The sequence below is a fragment of the Arachis hypogaea genome, chromosome 14, assembly GCF_003086295.3.
Source record: "Arachis hypogaea cultivar Tifrunner chromosome 14, arahy.Tifrunner.gnm2.J5K5, whole genome shotgun sequence".
Taxonomy (NCBI): domain Eukaryota; kingdom Viridiplantae; phylum Streptophyta; class Magnoliopsida; order Fabales; family Fabaceae; genus Arachis; species Arachis hypogaea.
This window is the reverse complement of record NC_092049.1, coordinates 124,463,169-124,471,251: the sequence shown is the minus strand read 5'-3', so window position 1 is coordinate 124,471,251 and position 8,083 is coordinate 124,463,169. Positions and strand designations below refer to the sequence as shown.

At 29.9% G+C, this 8,083-nt stretch overlaps 1 long non-coding RNA gene across 1 annotated transcript; it reads right to left on the bottom strand.

Annotated features, from left to right (window-relative positions):
* On the bottom strand, positions 1 to 2,024 carry LOC112740591 (uncharacterized). The gene is made up of 3 exons (XR_003171240.3): positions 1,843 to 2,024; positions 1,632 to 1,733; positions 1 to 82 (listed from the first exon to the last, which is right to left on the bottom strand). It is a non-coding gene; the product is annotated as an uncharacterized lncRNA (long non-coding RNA).
* Between the last annotated feature and the right edge of the window lie 6,059 nt (positions 2,025 to 8,083).

Genomic DNA, 8,083 nt, shown 5'->3' with positions numbered 1-8,083 from the left:
AGGGAATAAAATAATCTAATTAATACAACAGCATATAAACTAAACGCAGTATAACTCTTCTTAATGCTTCTTCATCCGATTCCTGAAAAGGTAAAGCTGTAGGGGGTGAGAACCTAACCACACGGTCTCACCACGGAGTTTCAAAGTTGTCATAAGAAGATATTTAATAAGAGTTAGGGTTTAGGGTTTAGCGATTATCATTGCCTTATGAATCTTTTAAAACCAATAGAAAATTGTTCAAAACTTTTTCAAAGAAACAATGTTTAATCCTTCAGAAATCCGAAACCTTTCCTTTCTTATAAGAAAAACTCAATCAGAAACCAACCACGCAATCAAACAACACAGTCATTAATTCAGCACCAAAGTTCATTCTCAAATGTAGCACGCCAGGACAAACACAGGCAAGACAGACAAGGAAAGCACAAGTAGGTAACAGTTACAGCAAATAGTTCAAGTAGCAGTTAAGAACAGTTTAGCAATTAGGCAAACCAAAACAAGTTCAAACCCAAGCAAAGCATACAAATGCATATGATGCATGCCTGTCCTATGGCTGATGAGGCTCATCTGTCGGTTATCCAGCCAACCCGACAAGTCTGAATTGTCCTTAGACTGTCCCCCGACGTGCATCCCCAAGAGTCTGAATTGTCCTTAGCTCAATGGGGGTAACATTCCCAGGAATTTATATAGTGCCCGGTCACACTTACGTCGTAGGGTCAACAGAGTATCGAGTTTTCAACTTGGTACACATGGTGGCAAGCCACGGCACTTAATCCAGGGAACCTCGTATCTCAGATATTTCAAATTCATAAGCCATATAAATAATTCATTCATCATTCATCAATATCTAAGCCATTCTCAATATCATCATCATTCGTCAATCCATATCCCATTTCCAAATTCATTCAAAAATCATATTTCAAATCAATCATCATCACCCTTCTTTCCGTTAATCAACAATCTCAATCCCAAACAAAATTCTTTCTTTGATAAATAAAGTAATCTTAAACCACATGATAATGCTTAAAATTAAACCTTTTTAAAATAACTACTTCAAATAAAACTTCTAATTTTATAAAATTTCGGCAGCATCTCCTCTAAAACTCGGATTCAGCCACCCTTTTCGGGTCCCAACAAAACCATTTCTCAAACTCCTTTCAATTCAATTTCAAAATCAGACCAATTTCAATATCTCAGACCATTTTCAATTTAAACTCATTTTTCAACAAATCAAACTTATTTCTAATGTTATAATCCTTTCCAGATTTCAATTCATTTCCAACAAAGCCAACCAACATTTACTCAGACCCTTTTCAATGGTTTCAAATCCAAGTCATTCACAAATCTCAAGCCGTTTTCCAAACCCAAATTAACTCTAACATCAAATCATTTTCCAATTCTCAAATTATACTTGATAAACATTCAAATCAGATTTTCAAATTAATCTTCCACTCACTATCTCAATACCAACTCAATATTCAGAAATAGCCACAGTCAAGTAAGCAATCACATTCATTCAAGGCAATTCAATTCAATTCATAAGACTCCATAATCACTAAAAATATTTATTTGCTTAAATATCAATTTATAACAACTCTTAAGAATAAAAATGAGTTTAATGAAAACGCCCCTACCTCAATTTAGTTTAAACGCATTAATTCCTCTTTCGTTCATCCCTTCTATTTGGCCCATGATCCTCACAGAGAGCAGCCTTCGATATTATAGTCCTATAATCTCTAACATTAGCAACATAGAGATGGTTATCAATCAAAACAGCGGTTCAAGCAGTAGAGCCATCATCCCAGAAAATGTCTTTTTCAGAATACAAAAATTGCGAATTAGTACCTTGGTACGTTTCACTTATAGCCAATTTGGCATCAGTAAAAATTTTGGATGCTTCATGAGATTATCAAAGAGATGCTCTTTCAAATACTCTGCAGCACGAGAACCACCATGACCATCAAATATTCCAAGTAAGCATACTGAATGACCACCAATTTTCAATGTTTTAATATCGTGAAAATCCTCCATCGATACTTTCTTCCTCTTTGAAGCTTGAATACCCAAAGCTAAGCCTTCCATCCTCCTCTTGCAAACCGGCCATCATCATCTTTCTCTGGCATCATCACTGTGAATCAGCACTTCTTGACACGAAACCCGTATCCACCATCATCACTGTGAATGTCTTGAATTGGTGAGTAGGCGAATAAGAAATACTAGGGACAACTTGCAAACTCCTCCTAGTGTTGTTTATTCTCACTAATTTGGCAAAGGTTCCAGCTTGAACAACCCAAAGACCTTAACCAATTGCTGCATACCATCTAAACGACCAACCAAGAAGACAAGGGTTTCAGCGGCAGCAGAACAATAGCGGCTTCAACGGTGGTTCTCTGGCGACAACGGCGCCGTTTTCCGGCAATAGAAGCACGGCTACAGCAACGGCGGTGGCAGAACAGCAACTCCAGGAATCCAACCACTGAACCAACCTTCACCAAATTCCAAACCTTGATTTTGGAAAACCCAATCTACGAATCTTCCTCATCAAACTCCGATGACATCGTGCAACTCACCGACGTCCATGGCAGCGGCTGAGATGAAGCACGGCAGTGAGCTGCTATGTACATCGCATCTTTTCCTCTCTCCTTCGTCCCATGGCAACGACGACGGCAAGGGTTTTGGCGGCGACGCGAATGCTTTCAACAGACGGCGGGTGGCGGCTCTAATTACGACGACAAGGTGCGGCGGTGGCGACGAGGCAGCAGTAGTGTGTGACGATGGTGGTGCGAGCTGGACAGCGGCGACCTCTTCTCCTCCCTCTCCATCCTCGGTTCTCTTTTCCCCTTCGTTCTCCCTCTTCTCTATTTCTGTTTCCCCCTTTTCTCCTTTCTTCCCCCTCTCCGTTTTTTTCCCTTTCTCCTTTTCTTTTCTTTTGTTTTTGCTGAAGGCTGAGGCGTAAGGGGTTAGGGGGTGGCGGTGATAAATTAGGGTTAGGATAAGGTAGTTTAGATAATTTTAATAAAATTAGAGGTACAGAGTATTAATTAAAAATTTAATTTAATCCCTCAAAATTATTTTAAAATACTAGTTAATTATAAATTTGCTAATTAACTTATAATAAGTATTTTAATTTAAAATTAGAGATGATATAATTTATTTTCTTTGTTTATAAAATCAAAGTATTAAATTCTGAAATCTCAATTATTTAAATTAAATCATATAAAATTTGTATCATTTTATAACTGTTAAGTTGTATAATTTAAATATAGAAAATGACTCAATGATTATGAGATTAAGTAAAATTTTTAATTTAATTATCAAAACTTAATTTAATTACTTTTAATAAAATAATTTTTAAAAATAAAGTCTTTAATAAATAAATTGAAACTAACTCATAATAATATATATATTTTTTAAAAAAAACTGGGTCTTACACTACCAAAATTCCGATTGAATCTAGGACTCTATTGAAATATTATTTGGAAAATTATGAGTTAAAGACTTCTACTATTTTATTTGGATTATTTAAGAAAGAGATGACTTATGCTTTTGAAATGAATTATTAAAAAGAATTATGATTTAGTCTTGTTTCTTAAGAAAAGTATTGTATCTCTTTTGGGAGCAAGTTATTTAGGTGAAACTTATGTTTTAAGGCTGTTTTAAATGCAAAAAGGGTTCATGTCTTTGAACTTGACTTAAGGGTTTCAATTGGAGGAGTTTCAGTGACTTTGAAAGAACCTGAATGTCTATTGACAAATTTCATTGTATAATGTTTTGGGAAAAGGTTTTAAGTACTCCTTGAATTATGAATTTTTGCAAGACTAAAATAATTTTTGAGCAGTTTGAAATGCTTCAGATTTAATCATGGAATTGAAGCTGGTTTTGTTTAAGTAAAGGAAATAGTTTTGAAAGGAGTAATTAATTACACGACTCGGTTTAGCTTAGATTCTATTTTTATTACTCAAATCAGGAAGCCAAGGTTTTAAAGATTTTGAACGAATTTGAGGAAATGAGTTATGTTATTCTTCCCTAAAGACTTGAGACTCTGCCGAGGAACTTTTGTTATAAAATCCCGTTGTTGGAAGGATGATTTTGAATATTTCAAAAGAGATCTTTAATTTGCCATGGTTTTGGAAGTTTTGGAAAGAGGATGCCGATGGTGGCTTTGTTTTTAAAAAGGGGAACCTACTTTGAGTAAAAGTGGCTTATGAGCCTGAGATGATTTGAGAAATGGGAACTTTAAAGACAAGGCTGAAAAGAATTGATTTTTTATTTCAAAGTGAAGTGAATTGAGAAAAAGTGATTTATGGCTTGAATGATGAATTTATGAATTCGATGATGTTGGATGGTGGAAGTGCTATTTTGTTATGAGCCAGAATGGCTGTGTATGATAATGAATTATGACTGATTGCGGAATATGTTATGAGCCGGATGGCTAACTATGAATCGTGTTTTAAGCCGAATGGCTAAGATGAATGTTGATTTATGGCTGAGAATAAATGCATATATGCTGAGTTATTGATATTGTGATTGTTGCACTTCCAATTATCTGAGATACGAGTTTTTCTGGGTAGAAGCAGTGGCTAGCCACCACGTGCTCCAGGTTGAGACTCGATACTCTGCTGACTCTATGTCGTAAGTGTGGCCGGACACTGTGAAAGTTTCGATGAGCTCGCCCCCCCGTGAATATACACTAGTGAAGGTGTTGGATGTGAATTATGATTATGATTGTGAGTAACTCGAGTTGGAGATACACGACAGAGGGACAGTCTAATGGTTAGCTACCAGGACTTGTCGGGTTGGCTTTATAACTGACAGATGATATCATCAGCCACTAGGACATGCATTCATCATATGCATCTATGTGACATTGTTTGGGTGTGCATATTGTACTTGGTTTGCCTTTGTGATTACTTGTGATTAACTGCTAATTGTTCTACTTGCAGTAACTGTTTGTTTGTGCTTGAACTTTCCTATTTGTGTTTGCGACTGAGACTTTGTTGGACTATGGTGATTGGTTGTTGTTTGGGTTGTTTGGGCCTAGAGCCGTGGTTGATCATGAGATGGGCCGAAGGCCATGTCTGGTTGATGTTTCTGGTTTAGAAAAGTATGAAAAACTAATTTGGTTCAGCATAGATAAACCCTTTGAAAGGTTTTTGAATTTTTAATAAGAAATGAACAGTTCCTCTTTCAGAAAAAATTTCAGATTTTTCTTTTATAGTAAACCTTTGCATTTGAAAAGATGCATAATGCGGTTATTAATCACTGTAATGATCTTATCTCGCGTATCCTATTATAGTAATTCTGCAACCCTATAGTGAGAACCCTTTCGAGGATGATGTTTTCACTCCCCTACAGGTCTTTTCTTTTCAGGTTACGGACGACGAAGTTCGGAAGAGATTATTTCTTTTCTGTTAGACGATATTTTTGTATTGTTTTAGTAATTATGTTTCCCTCGCCTTTAACTTTGCAAGTTTTGTAAGAGGGATAGGATTTTGATATGAGATACTTGTGAAATTAATATGTATATGTAAAATATATATGTGTGTGTGTGTATTTCCTGTGAGTATTGTACTTTATATTGTAAGTATGAATGTATGTTTTTGAATTATTCGGTCTAAGTTTTAAACATGATGCTCGTATTTTGGTATTAAATATTATAAGAGTCATCTTTATAGCTGAGCTATCAGAGTGTCGCAGTCGAAAGCGAGACATTTTGATAGTTAGGGTGTTGCAAATATATTGTTATAAAAAAGATAATATTTATATATTATTAAAATTAGAAAATATTTTAAATCAATTGGTAGTAAGAACATATATAATTATATTATTTGAAGAAATATAATATTATAATTTAATATTAATTATATTAAATATAAATTGTATAAATTATACTATAATTGTACATAAATATTTTTTCTTTACTTACAAAATCAAATTATTATATCATTAATTAATAATTTATTTCTTAATTTTAAAAACATTATAATTAAATTCATATACTCTAATAAAGAGATATATAATACTATGTTAAACATATTTTTCAAATAGAATTTTGAGAATAAAATAATATTTTATATTTTTCATTGATGAAAATTCCATGATTAGGATTTTTAAGTAATTACTTTGAGATTTTGTTTAATTTTTTGATGTATTGAGAATGATTTTATTTTGTTACTTTTATTATATCATTAATTAATAATTTTTTATTTAAAATTTTTTTTTTATTAAAGATAGAGAAATTCGAACCCAGCCCGCAACCTCTTAGATGAGTATGGAAAGACTATGCCATTTAAGTTATAGTTCGTTGGCGATTTTAAAAGTACTATACTTATAGAAGAGACATGGATTAATATATAATTATGAGAAAGAAAATATTTATATATTATTAAATTTAAAATCTATGTATTAATATTTTAAATCAATTAATGGTTGTAATCTATATGATTATTTATTATAAGAAATATATTATTCTACTTTATTACTAATACTAAATATAAATTATACAAATTATACTATAATCGTATATAATTATTATTTATTCTTAAATTAGAGAATGAAATTACTATAATTAACTAATAATTTATTTTTTAATTTTAAATATATAGACTCTAATTGAGGGCTAAATATGTTAGTCTAGTAAACACAATTTTTAAATCGAATATTGAGAAAAAAATAATATTTTAAATTTTTTATTATTGAAAATTCTTTGGTTAGTTTGTATAGGTAGTTACTTTAAGATTTTATTTTCTAATGTATTGAGTGTGATTTTATTTTGATATTTTTTGTTATGTCATTAATTAATAATTTCTTTCTCAATCTTAAAAGCATTATATTTATAAAAAAAAAACCTGTATATTAATATATGATTAAGAAAAAAATTATTTATATATTCTTAAAGTTAGAATGTGCGTGATAATTCTTTAAATCAATTAATAATAGAAATATACATGATTATATTATTAGGAGAAATATAATATTCTAATTTATTGTTAGTTACACGAAATTTAAATTATATAAATTATACTACAATAATATATAATTATTTATTATTAAATTAGAGAATAAAATTATTATATCATTAATTAATATTTTTTTCTTTAACTTTAAAACATTATAATTAAATACATATACTCAAATTAAGGGATAAATATATTAATCTCTTAAACAGAATTTTCAAATTGAAATTTGATAATAAAATAATATTTTTTATTTTTTCTTTGTTAAAAATTTCGTAATTAATTTATTTTAGATAATTATTTTGAGATTTTATTTTTTGATATATTGGTGTAATTTTATTTTGATTTTTTTCTTTTATTTTCTTATACCTATAACAGCTGTTCTAGGAGTGTACAATTTTTATAAAAATATATTTTTAAATTTTTTTTATACAAAATGATTAAATAGAATAACTTTTCATTATCACTATAAACAAAGAATATATGATAACACAATCATTGAATTACAAGTATATTAGTTGAATTGTTACAATTAAAATATATAAAGAAATAATTATGTTATCGGTATAACTAAATGTACAATTAATATATGATAATAAAATAAATAATATTCTAATTTAATATCAATTAAACTTGATAATTAGGTTTATGATTGTAATGAATGGATGCAAAAAGATCAGAATTAATTAAAAATCATTTGTATTCACTATTTTCACAATTTTTACGACACTTTTAAATTATTAATATTGAACAATTAAACTCTTTAATCAATTGAAACCTAAGAATTTGGACCATAATAAATGTAATTATAAACTCTTAAATAAAATTCTTCATTTGAATTTTGAGAGTAAGAAAATGTTTGAAATAATACTAAACATATATTAATATATTATATAAATTAAGAACATGTATAATTGTATATTAATATATTAGTGTGTGAACGGTAAGATTTATATATGATTAAGGTAACGATTCGTGTATTAATATTTTAAATCAATTAATCGAAGTAGAGTATATGATTATATTATTAAAAGAAAGACAATATTTTAATTTATTACAATCATACATAATTTTTTTTATATTAAATAATCAAATTATTATTGTATCATGAATTGGGTAATGTTTGAGGT